Source organism: Pistacia vera, unplaced genomic scaffold, assembly GCF_008641045.1.
Source record: "Pistacia vera cultivar Batoury unplaced genomic scaffold, PisVer_v2 Contig115, whole genome shotgun sequence".
NCBI lineage: Eukaryota > Viridiplantae > Streptophyta > Magnoliopsida > Sapindales > Anacardiaceae > Pistacia > Pistacia vera.
Genome location: NW_022195193.1, coordinates 265,198 through 280,690, shown reverse-complemented (window position 1 = coordinate 280,690; position 15,493 = coordinate 265,198). Strand labels below are relative to the sequence as shown.

Here is a 15,493-nt window from a genome sequence, read left to right as displayed (position 1 = left end):
TCTTTCAGCACTTGCATTTTGTATCTTACAATACTTAAAATTTCGATGAAAATATGTTAAACTGTGATTTTTTAGTAAGTAGTGAGTAGTGGTTGAAGGTTGAAATATAGGTTACAAATATAAAAAATGTCAAAGTACAGAAACTAAAGTTTAAAATTACTAAAAGAGGTTCTCAACCCCCAAATAGTTAATTAAATAACAAAATTACCGTGGAAATTTCATTGCCATTAGTGAGAAATCTATAACAAATGGATTTGAGGGTCCACTTATTTAATTATTCTTCCCTATCTTATTAATACTACAGTAAAACCTCTCTATAATCATAATGGTGGAAATAAATAATTTTATTACTATAAGGAGGTTATAATTTAATAGATGTGTACTTACAAAAAATTCTTATTTCGTAATTTATGTTTTAGTAGTATAACATTAGGATTTCAATTCATGTTTTAATAGTATTAGCATTTCAATTTAGCGTTTCAATTGCCTACTTTTGAAACGGATAGAAGATCGTGTCTTGGAACCAACAAAGATAGATGTTCTTGATAGAATTGTAAATACAGTTACTACATGGTCAATTGATGTAAAGCCACAGACAATTGTCAATTGTTTTAAGCATTACAAAATTAGGACCTCTGGTGTCAATGAATTGCAAGTTACAAATGAAGTGGATAAGGAGAATCACAGAGTCATTGTAGAATTGAGTGATCAGATTCGACAACGTTACTACACCAATCGAATAGATATTAATGTCTTCCCCAATCATCCAAATAAGCAACAAGTCATGTATGTTTTAACTGAAGAATAAATCATTGCTACAATTAGACAAAAAGAGAAAAGAAATAATCATGAGGATGATAGTACGGAAATACAAAAAGTTTCATGTCAAGAAGCTCTGCACATGTTTGAGAAACTATAAATATTTTGGAGTAATGTACCCGTAAGTTAAAAAATGTGGTAACAACTTTAAAACATAAATCATTCTCCCAAATAACTTTACATAAATATTTTATTTCATCTTAAACCCTTAATGCAATATAACATATTTTTTGCAATATACAGATAATTATTATTATGTGGAGGCGACTTTCCTTAAGACGAGAATTAGAATAATTATAACTTATTACAATGTGGAGTTTATTCTTATTTATAACTTTCCTGAATTGAGAATAAAATTTTTTATGACTATGTAAAGTTTATTCCTATATAGGATATTACTATAGAGAGGTTTTACTGTATTTCCAAAATACACGTTTGTTTCCCTATTTTGAAAATACTATTATATTTTATTCAACTATTTTAAACCCCCTAAGTTTATTAATTTAACTAAACACCCCCCAAAAAAAAAGTTTAGAAATTGACAAAAACATCCCCACCCACCCACATTTGTCAGATTCCAGCCACCACTGCTAGAAGGTGGCCGGTGGTGGCCGGAATCTGGTATAATGGCGCACTACGGGCTGGATCTAGCCGGTAGTGCACTGATCTATCATTTACTGACCAGATCCACCGTGGATCTAGCCGAAAAAGGTAAGATCTTTGGTTGTAGCTGGTCTTCAACAACGGCCAAGACATGGCCTTCGTTGACCATCAATGACGGCCATATCTTTGGTCGTCGTTGACGACCAAATACGACCAAATTTGGCCGTAGATCTGGCTTTTTCTGGCTAGATCCACGTTGGATCTAGCTGGAAAAGGCCATCTCAATGCACGACCGGCCAAATCCAGCCGGTCGTGCACCGTAACACTAGATTTTGATCAGATTCCGACGGTGGTGGCTGGTATCTAGCAATTGTGTGTGGTGGGGGTGTTTTTGTCCTTTTACAAAAAAATTATATATTTGGGTGTTAAGTTAAATTAGCAAACCTATGAGGTTTTTTTGTTAATTTTTAAATTCTACCTCATAATAATCACCAAACTCTACCTACTAATAACATTTCAAAAATACTACTCAAAATAATAAAACAAACACACCCTGAATATTTACCATATTGTCATTTTACCGTTTATTTTAACACTAAAAACTTAATGACATGAAAATTTCTATTAGCACTATAACTATAAGAGGATTTTCTTAGTTGATTATACCTCCAAAGGATTATTGATTGAATGGTTGGAATTTAGGGATAGCATGATCAATAGGTTGCGAGTCATTGGATCATAGGCCACAACTACTTGGGTAGAGGCCGTTGAACATCATTGGACAGGCTAAGGCTAGGTAGAGGCCGTTCAACATTTTTTAGACAGGCCAAGGCTACATGGGCTTAGGTCTTTTGATGGTTGTCATTTTTGGGGCTATTTGGAAGGGTTAACTTATTTTGTACATAAGCAGTCAAACTGTCAAACAAGATCCGATGGAGTCTAGCCTTTGGTAGTGACAAGTGAGCACCTGTTAGTTTCGAAAATATTATTAATTTAGTCTTCAAATTTATCAACAATTTCAATAATTTAGCCTCCAAAAATTATATTAACCTCTTAACGTTGTTGATATATTTTGATATAAACGTCATTTCCTTCAAACTTAAATAGAATAACATAACGGTTCATCAAAATATGATTTAGGATCGCATTTCTGAAACTAGCAAGTGTTTACTACAAAAAGGGTCAAACTCACAAGGATTAGGATTGTATTTCCAAAATCCAAAACTAGCGAATGCTAATACGAAAATGTCAAACAAGTGGGGTTTAGAACAAGGCAAATCGGCATTGATCCGACCATGCCTGGCTTGATCAAGGCCAATAGCATCGGCTTCATTGTCGGAGTTTCTAGTTTTTTTTTTCAAATATTTTAGTTTGATTTTTCTATATTTGTTTTTACTTTCTTTAGTATTTTTTATTTATTTTTAAAATATTAAAAATAAAGTCAGTTATTAAAATAAAAAAAATTTAAAAATTTTAAAAACTGATCAGAAAAAATTCAAAGAGATATGTTGTTAAGATTATTAAAACGAAAAGCTTCAAATTGAACTTGAAATTTTAAGAATTTTGTACATATAGTAGGCTGTTGATATGATCAAGCTAATAGTTATTAGTTAATTTGTTCTTGAAGAATTGAAGAAAATCTAAAAAACCAAAGGTTTTAATTTTTACATGTTTCATAAAACTCTTTCTCTTGTAAAAGGAAACAATATATATATAAGATTAGTGTTTATGATTAAAATGCCATATTTAGGTTAGGGTTTATGATTAGAAAGTAGAAGAAATTTTTTTTGATTAATAATACAAGGGTTAACGTGAGAAAAGTTAATACGAAAGAATTTATACCCTCTCTAATAATTTTTATGGAGGATAATATTTTAATTAGGTAAAAGAAGAAAGAGGAATCTATTGAGATAAAATGTAAAGGGCCAATAACATCACTCATAAATTTTATCAAATATAACCTGAATTATTTTTGCATAAAGAACAAAAATAATATCATGAATGCAATTGATACATCGAACATCATATAATATCAAAATAATGAACCCCAAGGAACTGACCTCGTCAAGGAGGTTTGCTTCTTTCATTCAGTTCTTGGGTGTGAAGCTTGGAGCTGCCTATCACATTGTGACTTATCTCATTCATTAGGTTTATAAGGTGATCAATGAACCCTAAGATTAGTTGAGGTGTTTGCAAACTGATATGAACACTCTGATTAAAAAAATATATGTCAAAACCATAAATTACGGCTGCATTTGGTACACTTTTTTTAATAGCATTTGTAAAACCCTATTTTGAATACATTTTAGGGTAAGATTCTGAGAATGTGTTTGGTATATTATTGGAAAACATTTTTTGAAAATATTTAGATTACTTTTTAACCACATACATTTGTTAATTTAACTAAAGATTTCCCCAACAATAAAAGTTTATAAATTAACAAAAACAACTGCACCCATCCAATCGGCTTCTGGCAGCTAGCCCCCACCGTCAGACGGTGGCCGTCGATCACTGGAATGGCGTATGATCAACTAGATTTGGCCATTTGTGCACCCATCTTGCCTTTTTCGGCCAAAAACTAGTCATTGTTAACAGCCAAAATTCGATCGTCGTCAACGGCTAGATAGATCTGGCCAGAAAAGGCAAGATTGGCGCATGACTAGTCAGATCTAGCCGGGCGTGCATCGTTCCAATGCTGTCGGTTGGCGACGACGATGGCTGCTGATGGGTGAAGGTGAGAGTGTTTTTGTTAATTTATAAACTTTTATTGTGAAAAGTAATTGTTAAATGTTTTAAGTTGAATAGAATAGGATTGAATTTTGAAGAATATTAAAACAAACACATTTTTCATTTTTTATGACAAGATAATGGAATAAGAATATTGTTGGAATTGTCGACTACTTCAGCATTAATGGGTAACGCAGACGTATTCGGGGTCCCGCTAGGCGGTTTTGGGCTTTTCCATGTATAACCGCTGTAGGATTTCCTTTAAGTTACTAATTCCTTATTGGGTTGGGCTTAGGAATAGGAATCCTTGTAAAACTAGGTTTAGTCTCTTAAACTTAGTATATAACATACTTTTCTCTTGTTATGGGAGTGATAGCAAATCATAGGGCAATTCATTCCTTGTAAACGAGAGAGGTGAGGCATATTGCAATAATATTGACTCAGCTGGACGTAGCCGACATTGGGTGAACCAGGGTAAATCGCGCGTGTTATTTTCTTTGTTTACTGTTTGATTTGTTTTACTGTTATATTTTGTTCCTATTATTGCCCCTATTTCGTTCAATTGGTATCAGAGCCAGGTTTTGTTAGATTGTGATTTAGAGATGGCGGGATCAAAGGTTGAGATTGAGAAGTTCAACGAAAAACGCTTCGAGCTTTGGAAACTGCGGATGGAGGATCTACTCGTTGATAGGGATCTGCGGGGTGCAATTGTGAATGATAGGCCAACAGTCGGGACTGTCGTTGTTACGACGAGTGAAACATCTAGAACTGCATTGTCAAGTACTCCTGGGTCTAAACCTGCAACGCCACCTGAAGGAGAATTATCAGCGACTGATCGTGATGCGCTTGCTGAATGGGACAAGATGGATCGGAAAGCTAGAGGTTTGATTCGCATCTGTCTTGAGGACTCTGTTCTAACGAATGTGATGGATCAGGATACGGCTAAGGGTTTATGGTAGAAGCTGGAAAATATATATTTGAGTAAGTCTTTGGTGAACGTACTGTTCCGTCGCAAGAAACTCTACAATCTCCGTATGCATGATGGGGATTCTCTTGCTGCACATCTTGATGAGTTTAATACTCTGGTGAATCAACTACTGGCTGTGGATGTACAACTCACCGAATCTGAGAAAGTGGTAACATTGTTATGCTCACCGCCTGATACGTGGGACAACCTGATTGTTGTGATTGGTGGTGAAGGATTGACACAGATGTCGTGGGAATCTGTATGTTCTACATTGTTGGCAGAGGATATGCGGCGAAGAGGTTCAGAGGGTTCGTCTAAGGATGCTTTAATTGCTAGGGGACGAAACCTTGATAGAAATTCTAATAAGTCTAGCGACAAGGGAAAGTCGCGAGGTAGATCTAAGAGCAAGGATAAAAGTAAGATTAAATGCTAGAGATGTCAGGAATTTGGGCATTTTAAGAAAGGCTACAGAAACAAACCGATGAAGGGGAAGGAAGCTGAAACTTCGTACAAACGGGAATCAAATGGTGATATGTATGTGGCTGCTGCATGTATGGCTGGATCAGACCAATCAGTCTGGTATGTTGATACTGGTGCATCATTCCATATGACACCTCACAAGGAATGGTTTTGTGAGTATGAGACATACAATGGAGGAAACGTTCTATTAGGAGATGATACTGTTGTGAAGATTATTGGCCGCGGGAAAATCAGGCTGAGGTTGCATGATGGTTCAGTGAGGACGCTCCCTGAAGTGATGCACATCCCTAGTATGAGTAGAAATCTGCTCTCTATTGGAACAATGGCTGACGTAGGTATAGTATTCAATTGTGACAGAACATCCTGTAAGATGACTCAGGGATCTATGGTTATTGCACGAGGAGTTCGACATGGTACACTATACAGGCTACAGGCATCAGTTGTAAGAAATTCCTCTTTGGGTGGTTATGTTTTGGAAAAGGAGGCTGAAAAAGAAATTGATTCTGCAACATTGTGGCATCAGCGAATGGGGCACATTGGAGAGACGACTTTGTCTACTTTGGTGACTTAGAATATGGCTGAAGGTATTCCTAACTGTTCCATGAGTTTTGGGTTTTGTGAGGAATGTTTACAAGGCAAGCAGAATCAGGTTAGTTTTCAATCGACAGGCACGAGAGCAACAAAAATATTGGAGTTAATTCACATTGACGTTTTTGGGCTCACTCCAGTGGAATCTGTTGGTAAATCCAAGTATTATGTATCTTTCATTGATGATTTTTCTAGATACTATTGGGTTTATTTCATGCGCAACAAGTCTGAGGCTTTTGAGAAATTTCGGGAATTTAAAGCCTTAGTTGAGAATCAGTTTAACAGGAAGATTAAAGCTTTGCAAACTGATAATGGCAGTGAGTTTTGCTCTAGTAAGTTTGAGCAATTTTGTGCGACACACCGAATTGCAAGGCAGAAAACTACACCTTACACGCCTCAGCAAAATGGAGTGGTTGAATGTCTCAATCGGTCACTGTTAGAGAATGCTAGATGTATGCTGAATACGACAGATTTGGGGTCTGAATTTTGGGCTGAAGCTACCGCAATGGCTTGCTATTTGAAGAATCGGTCTACCACTTCTTCTGTTAAAGACATGACGCCGTATGAAGCTTTGTATGGTAAGAAACCTAATCTGTCTTTATTCGAGTTTTTGGTTGTGATTCGTATGTGCGTGTGCCAAAGGAGAAGAGAAGCAAGCTTGACAGTAAATCTGAGAAGTGTAAGTTTGTGGGGTTCAATGATGGCATCAAGGGATACAAGTTGTGGAATCCTGTGAGTAGAAGCATTATCTACAGCAGAGATGTAATCTTTAGAGAGGTAAAACAACGTGTGGGAACTCCTGAAGATCTTGAGTAGTCAAAGAAAATTTAGTTTGATGTGACTATAGTAGAGCAAGAGGAGGAGATGACTCCTAATGTTGCTGTAGAGACTGAAAATTTAGAGTCTACAGAATCTGACCATGAAGATAAACTTGATAGTGTGGCTGATGAGGGTTTTGTGGATGATTCTGATGATGAAGTTGTGGTGCCATCAACTTTGAGGAGATCTACAAGAGTTAGAAAGGCATTAGTTCGTTTCTCTCTAAGTGCCTTGAGTGGATTACATGCTTTGAATGTGATTGGTGATGAACCTAGGAATGTAAATGAAGCAAGAGCCATGGAAGATGCAAATCTGTGGGAGGTTGCGATGAATGATGAGATGCAGTCACTGGACAAGAATAATACATGGATCCTATGTAAATTGCCTAAGGATAGAAAGGCAATTGGTTGCAAGTGGGTGTTCAAAAGAAAGTTGCAGGCAGATGGGACAATTGCAAAGTATAAGGCGAGCTCATTGCAAAGATTCTCACAGATTGAGGGTGTTGATTATGGTGAGATTTTCTCTCCTGTGGCCAAGTTAACATCAATCAGGTATGTTCTATCTATTGCTGCGTCGTATGATCTTTAAATGAGTAACTTGGTGTAAAGACGACATTCTTACATGGAGATTTAGAGGAGGAAATTTACATGAGGCAACTTGAGGGGTTTGTATGTAAAGGAGAAGACTTGGTATGTAGGTTGAGGAAGTCATTGTATGGGCTTAAACAATCACCAAGGATTGTGGTACCAAAAGTTCAACTCCTATGTTTTCAGCATGGTTTTAGCCGCAACAACGTGGATCACTGTGTGTACGTAAAAAGGTTAGAAAATGTCTTTGTTATTTTACCTTATATGTAGATGATTTGCTGATAGGGAATAGCAAGGAGTTGATAAATTTTGTGAAAGTTTATTGGCTGCACAATTTGACATGAAGGATCTTGGGGCTGCAAACTTTATTTTGGGTATGCAAATTACTAGAGATCGGCAGAGTTGTAAATTGTGGTTAGGGCAGAGAAAATACATCGAGGAGGTGTTGAAGAAATTTAACATGTGTAGACGGCAAACCTGTGAAGCTCCTATGACTTTGGGAGTGAAATTGTCTACTGATCGTGTCCTAAGTCTGAGAAAGATGCTGAAGAAATGACACATGTGTTGTATGCGAGTGTTGTAGTAGTTTGATGTACACCATGGTGTGCAAGCGACCTGATATTGCACAAGCAGTGGGAGTTTTGAGTTGCTTTATGTCAAATCTTGGTAGGAGCATTGGAGTGCTGTAAAGGTTTCTTAGATATCTGCGTGGGACCTCAGATTTATCATTATGTTATGGAGGCATGGCGACTGGGGATGAGCTAGATGTGATAAGTTTTGTGGATGCTGATTGGGGAGTGGCTCAATAGTAGCGTTCCTCAAGTGGGTATGTATTCTCTTTATTTGGTGCTACTGTTTGTTGGATGAGTAAAAGGCAAAGTACTGTGGCTTTGTCATTGACTGAGGCAAAATACATGGCATTGACACATGCTGGCAAGGAGCTATGTGGCTTCGAAGATTGAGTTTAGAGCTTGGTTTCAAGCTTGATGTTGTGAAGATTGGGTGTGACAATCAATGGCTATTTACTTAGCCAAGAATCCTACCTTCATTCGCGATGAAAACACATTGACATACAATACCATTTCATCAGGCCAAAATGGAGGAAAAATTGGTGTTGTTAGAGAAGGTTGATACACTTGTTAATGCTACAGATTTCTTACCAGGCTATGAGCTTAGCAAAGTTTACATGGTTTGTTGATGAGGTAGGCCTTCATTGTGTGAAGTATTCGCCAAGTGGGAGAATGTTGGAGTTGTCGACTACTTCACATTAATGGTAACGCAGACGCATTCGGGGGTCCCATTGTGGATTTCCTTTAAGTTACTAATTCCTTATTAGTTTGGGCTTAGGAATAAGAATCCTATAAAACTAGGTTTAATCTCTTAAACCTAGTATATAAACATATTTTCTCTTGTTATGGGAGTGATAGCAAATTAGGACAATTCATTCATTGTAAACGAGAGAGGTAGACATATTGCAATAATATGACTCAGTTGGACGTAACTTATATAGGTGAATCAGGGTAAATCTATATTTTGTTCCTGTTGTTGCCTCTATTTCGTTCAATATAAGAAAGTGAAAATAGTGAAACAATCGAGCCTACAATATTCTATGAATTACTATAATCTATTGTATGGTATTATATCCGATGTCGAGTTATGCTATGCAATGTAAAATAGGTAGAAGGAGGCAACGAGGTAGATTCATGTTTTTAGTTAAATGAAAAGACATTTGAGAACCTCTGATAAACCCTAAAGTTCAAGAAGACCGTACATAATTCAAGTGAGGCCGAATTACTATTACCTTTCAATCCCTAATCTTGATCCTGAAGCTCATTTCGAACTCAATTCGGTACATTTCCTTACTCTTTTCTGCAGTTACCGCATCATTATGTTCAAATTAAACTTTATTTTGCTTGTTAATTGATTGTTCACCATAATCAATCATGTTTTGTTAACAAAAATCTTAATAAATTATAAGTTAAGCTCGTATTCACCTGAACTCTTTTCACTTGCTTTTGGTCTCTTAACTAAATGAAAAATGTTGGATTCGGTTTTGAATTTTTTTTGTCGTTAGATGTTTTTAAGTAACGAGATGCCACGAAAGCCTAAAGGGCATCGCCGTTCGTTCAAACCTCGGCCGTTAACTTTCTCTCGGTTTGCTCGTCGGTGGCTCAAGTGGCTTCAATTCAAATGGTCAGGGGCCAACACACAAAAGCAAGATCCCATAGAAGTCTCTTCCTAATTCAACAAGTATTGTCATGTACTGAAATTATTTGGTTTTCTATGTTGCTATATGTGCTTGAAATCTTTTGGTTTTTATTTTTTATTGATTTGAGCTCTTTTAGGTAATGGATTTTTGGAGAAGAGTTTGATAGAGAAGCATGATCAGTCTGAGTCTTCTGAAGATGAAGGGTTTGAGGTAGGAGTTTTTGTATCCTGCTAGTAGTTTGAGTGAAAGTTGAAATTTTCAATTATTTTGTTTCTTGCTATTTCATGTTGATTTTGGTATGTTACATTGTAGGAGTTGTCCACAGATTTTGTGTTCTTTGATCCAAAACTAGATGACTTCCATGGAGTTAAGTTTTGCTACAGACTTACCTTGATGATACGCAATGGGATTTGAGTGGTTTTGTAGACTTGATATTGGCACAGACCACTGTAGGCACTGTTGTTAAAATAGAGGATGATGACGACGATTCACCTTTTTCAGTGTGTGACTGCTCTTAATTTAGGCAGATATAAGGCAAGCTACTTCCACTCTTTTCTTTTTTCCTTTTTCTTCTTAATGGTTCCAGTGGATAACATGTGGTTAACTTTGTGCCATCTTTTAGAAGACATGAGGTGTTAGTAGTGTGGCACCATCAGTATTAGGAAATTTCAAATCGACATTATTCATAATTGAACATGTTATGATCTCAAACCTCAGCTCGATATAGATATGTAATCCACTCCCATTAGTTTTCATACTTCTTTAAGCCTGTCAAGAAATGAGCTTGACGAGACAGTTACAGTTTAAGATGCTAATGCTTTCTTGACAAATTTTGGCTGTGGTGTTCTCTCTCTCTATGCTGTGAATGCATGGTGTGCTTGTGTTTGATAACTGGCAGATATTTGCGACAGTTGTAGTGAGCTGATCCCTGTATCTACTGGAAATCATTCGTAATGGCTAAGACCCATAGATTTCATTGTTACCAGGATCATAAATGTATATGGAGCTGAAGGAGTATCTCCTTAAAGTTGCCAGGAGAAAGATGCAATAAATGACTTGAGATTACTGTTGGGAGAGCAAGCACATGAAGTGGTCTGTTGGTCTCACAGCGTGTGGTGAATCTTCCTCCTCAGCTTTTACCACCTATGTATGATGCGCTTTTTGATGAAGTCTCATGGGCTACAGAAGATGAGGTTAGATGAGTCTACAGTATGGACAGGGAGCCTGTATAATAGTCTCTCTTTACCTGCTGGAATGACTTTCTGTACTGACTTCTTTTTCTTGTTTCTCTCTTTGAAGCCAACAGAGGAGCTCCGGAATACCTTCCGCTTTAAGTTTTATCTGCTAGTCTGTAAAATTTACAAGGTTTACATTTTAGCATCGTTCTGCTGCTCATTGCTTGTTACTATTTTGATTAACAATGGGTTTAAGAATTCTTTCAAAATATTTTGTCTTCTGTGTCTACGAATACAAAATAACAGCTCAAGAATGCGGGCCAGAAAAAGACAAAGTAGTCAGAGTGACGAGGAAATATATATATTAAGCCAGAAGATGAATTTTTTCACCAGGTGTTGACTTTTTTTAACCCTAGAATATGTATTTTTTTTTTTTATTTCTTTGTTTTTTTTACCCAAACTTTTACACCTTTGAGGCATGTCTTTAACTTATATTTTTTTTCATTCATTCATTTGATTGTTTTGTCTGATACATTTCAGCTCAGCTGTTGGTCCTTCAGTTTTCCTATGCACACTCAGCAGGTTGAAACTCAAGAGGCAAGTGAGATTGTTGTCAGCTTATTTTGATTTTCACTGTGACACAACTTATGAATTAACTAAAACATACTAATGATTAATCAAGAGTTACAATATAAAATTTTTGTGTCTTATGTCAAGATATTGCTTTTCACCTTATGTTAGGTGTGTTTTTATTAAATAATGCGCGAGGGAGCAAGTAGGCATTTTTTTCCCAGTTTTTCTCTACTGATATCATTATACTCTTGCCTTTCCAGTGGTTCCACATTCACTGGAATTGTTATTTACAATGATTGCGCTGTTGTCTTTATTTTTGTGACTAATAACTCATACAAGATTCTAATATACGGTTTTAATCAATTTTTGCAGCTGAAAAATTACCGCTTAACAGGGCTAGTGATGGCTGTAGAGGCTGAAAAAATTTCTACTTTCCGACAGCAGTTGCAATCTTTAATTGCCGAAACCTGAGACCTGAAGGTGCAGATTTTGCTTCATCTAATGGTATCTTTTTCTTTTACTTAAACTTCCGCAAAACCTTCCAAATTTGGTGATTCATTTCAATTTCATTGACAGGTGTTCTTTATTAGTGAGATACTTACAGGTGCAAACTTTGAGCCCCCGGTTTCTTACAATTTTTCTTCAGCTTCCAGTGTGGTAATCTGTTCTAGATTTACCCCAATTTTGTCATCACTGCTACTAATCAACCTCTTTTAACGTTTGCATTTTATAGGAATTGAAAATCTGTGAACACTTATAAAATCTAAAGCAGGATAAATTTTGTTTCAATTTCCGCTCTACCTTTTATGTCTTCCCTTTGTTTTCTTTTCTTCATGATCAAAAGTTGAAGTGTATCAAAATGTATATGTATTGCTATAAACCGGAATTTTAAATGTATCTGGTAGCTGCCTTCGGTTATTTGGGAGAACTTTTGTGTGGAATTTATTTTATACATCACAATACCTATTGAAGAATTTTATTATCCTTAATGATTCACTGTGGAATTTAGAGCATCAATACATGAACACAAATTGTTTGATGAAACATTGTTACGTTTACTTTTGTTAAGTCACAAGCTCTGGATTTAAATCATTTTTTTCCTTTGGGTGCTCGATCCATATTAAATGATATATTTTAATTATATAATAAATGTATATATTACCCTTTAACTAAAGTGCAAATCTTTTCAGAATTATGAGATTTCGTACATAAAAAATGCTATATCCACCGAACAATTGTATTGAAAAATTGCATCGAAACACGTGAAGACAGTCATGTTGGAACATTGAAAACTGACTATAAGCAACGGTCGTCCAATGGTTTCAGACGGTCGTTCATATATCTTGGACGGTCGTTTATAGTGGAATGGACGACCGTCAATAAAAATTATTTTATTTTTTAAAAAAAAAAAAATGGACGTCCATCCAAATTTTATGGACGGTCGTCCACATTATATGGACAGCCGCCAGTCCATCTTCTGTGGACGGTCGTCCAGTCCCATTTAAAAAAAATGGACGTCCGTCCAAATTTTATGGACGGCCGTCCACATTATATGGATAGCCGTCAGTCCATCTTCTGTGGACGATCGTCCATCCTATAGGGATTGCCGTCCTGAAACAATGGACTGTTGTCCATTCACAAAAGATAAAAAAATGTATCAAAAATTGATAAGAAATATGGAGCAAGCGGAGAGGTTAAATTAAACAGAAGGTACTGTTTTGGCATTGACTTACCAATTAAATTTCACTAATAACAATGACCACACATGACCACACAAAAATTGATAAGAAATATGGAGCAAGTGGGTAGCCTATGCAAATGTATGGACGTGCGTCCATAAGGAATGAACGTCCATCCAAATGAAAGGGACGCTCATCTACAATTTGTGGATAAGTGTCCCCAAAGTTTTTTTTTTTTTTTTTTTAATTTTCGTATGTAGATTAAGGACGGGCGTCCCTTATTTGGGGCGCCCGTCCAAAATAAAAGGATGATCGTCCATAACTTATGGACTTATGGACGATCGTCCCTAAATGTTTCTAATTTTTTAAAAAGAATTGTTAATGAACGGGCGTCCCCAAAATGAAAGGACGATCGTCCATAACTTATGGACGGCCGTCCCTAAATGTTTCTAATTTTTTAAAAAGAATTGTTAATGGACGGGCGTCCAAAATTAAGGGACGGACGTCCATTAACATATGAACGGCAGTCCAATATTAATGGACGGCCGTCTATAACCTATGAACAGCCGTCCCTAATTTTTTTAATATTTTTTATTTCATTTGCTGATGGACGGGCGTCCTTTAAATGGTAAATGGACCCCTATCCATATAATATGAACGGCCGTTCACTAGAAAAAATTTAATAACATCAAATGCGTTGAATTGTCTAAGTCAGGGGACACGTAGGCCAGTACAAAATTTAGGTGTAAAAAGCCCGGTGTCTATAGCATTGTTGTTTCGTACATGAAATACTCGCCGTCATCTCCAGTTTATTGTGCATTTGGAAATTAATGCTTCGAATATTATAATATAAATTGATTTTAAATGAAAAATAAAAAATAAAACGAAAAAGCATTTTATTTTACTTCCTTTAGAGAAAAGGTAAGATTTGCAGCAAGAACTCAATCATAGCAAAACAACAAATGCTTGGTAAGGTTTTGATCCATTAATTGCCCAAAAATTGGCCTAATGTCCAATAAACTCTTTGATAGGGAGTGAGGGGGCCAATTAATTCCAAAAAANTTCGTTCACAGATTACCCAAATGGAACCATTCCACAATGTTTAGGAAATTTAGAATTCCCATTAGTCTTGAACCTGGGAATGAACAACTTCCATGGTAGATTCCATCAAACATTCACTTTATAGAACTACATCCAATACCTTAACCTTAACGGGAATCGGTTGGGAGGGACCATTACCACCTTCGTTGGTTAATTTCAATCGATTGAAAGTGCTAGGTGTTGCAGATAACATGATTAATGACACATAATTTCCTCATTGGTTAGGAACTCTTCCACTTTTGAAAGTTGCTACCTTGAGATCTAATATATTTCGTGGCCGTATTGGCAATTTCAATGCAAGATTTTCGTTCCCTAAGTAGCAACTATGGCAATATTGGGTTTAGTTATCTACAATCAGGTTTTGATTCGTATTATTATTCTATGACTTTTACTTTGAAAGGAGTTGACCAGAACATGCAAAGAATTCTAATTACTTTCGCAGCTATGGTTTTGTCAAGTAACCAATTTCAAGGACAAATTCCAGATGCGGTCGGAAAGCTGTGCTCAACTTATCTCGCAATAATCTTACAGGTATTGTCCCGTCATTATTCGGAAATTTAACAGAAGTTGAATCATTAGACCTCTCCTTCAACAGGCTTTCAGGAAACATTCCTAATCAGTTGACAAGTTCATCATTTCTTTCCGTGTTGAACCTTTCGTACAACCAACTTGTGGGATTTATACCTCAAGGAAATCAGTTTAATACATTTTAAAGTGACTCCTATATTGGAAATCCTGGGTTGTGTGGACCGCCATTGTCAAAGAACTGTATTGATGATGAGCCACCATCTCCAATATCATCAATCTACCATGAAGAAGATGATCATTCGAGTTGTTTTGATTGGAAAATGGCTTTGATGGGTTATGGATGTGGATTGGTAATAGGCTTGTCTATGGGGTATATTGTATTCACAACAAGAAAGCCATTATGTTTTGTAAAGATGGTTCAAAGTGTAAGGTTCAAAAAAGTGAGAAGAGTGAACCAAAGTCATCCAAGAAGAAGAAATTGATGAGGACAAGTGCTGCTCTTACTTAGGTGAGTGCTCCATTAATATTTGTAGAATAAGAATGAAAATAATTTCCAGCATGTTTTCAACTTTCTTTTTCCTTCAAATCTAGATACTTGACAAGAGCAATGAGCATTGCCAATTGAGTCTGTCTACATG

General features: G+C 36.3%; 1 pseudogene; it reads left to right on the top strand.

Moving 5' to 3' along the window:
* Positions 1 to 9,682: 9,682 nt before the first annotated feature.
* On the top strand, positions 9,683 to 12,018 carry LOC116146391 (annotated as a pseudogene).
* Positions 12,019 to 15,493: the final 3,475 nt, after the last annotated feature.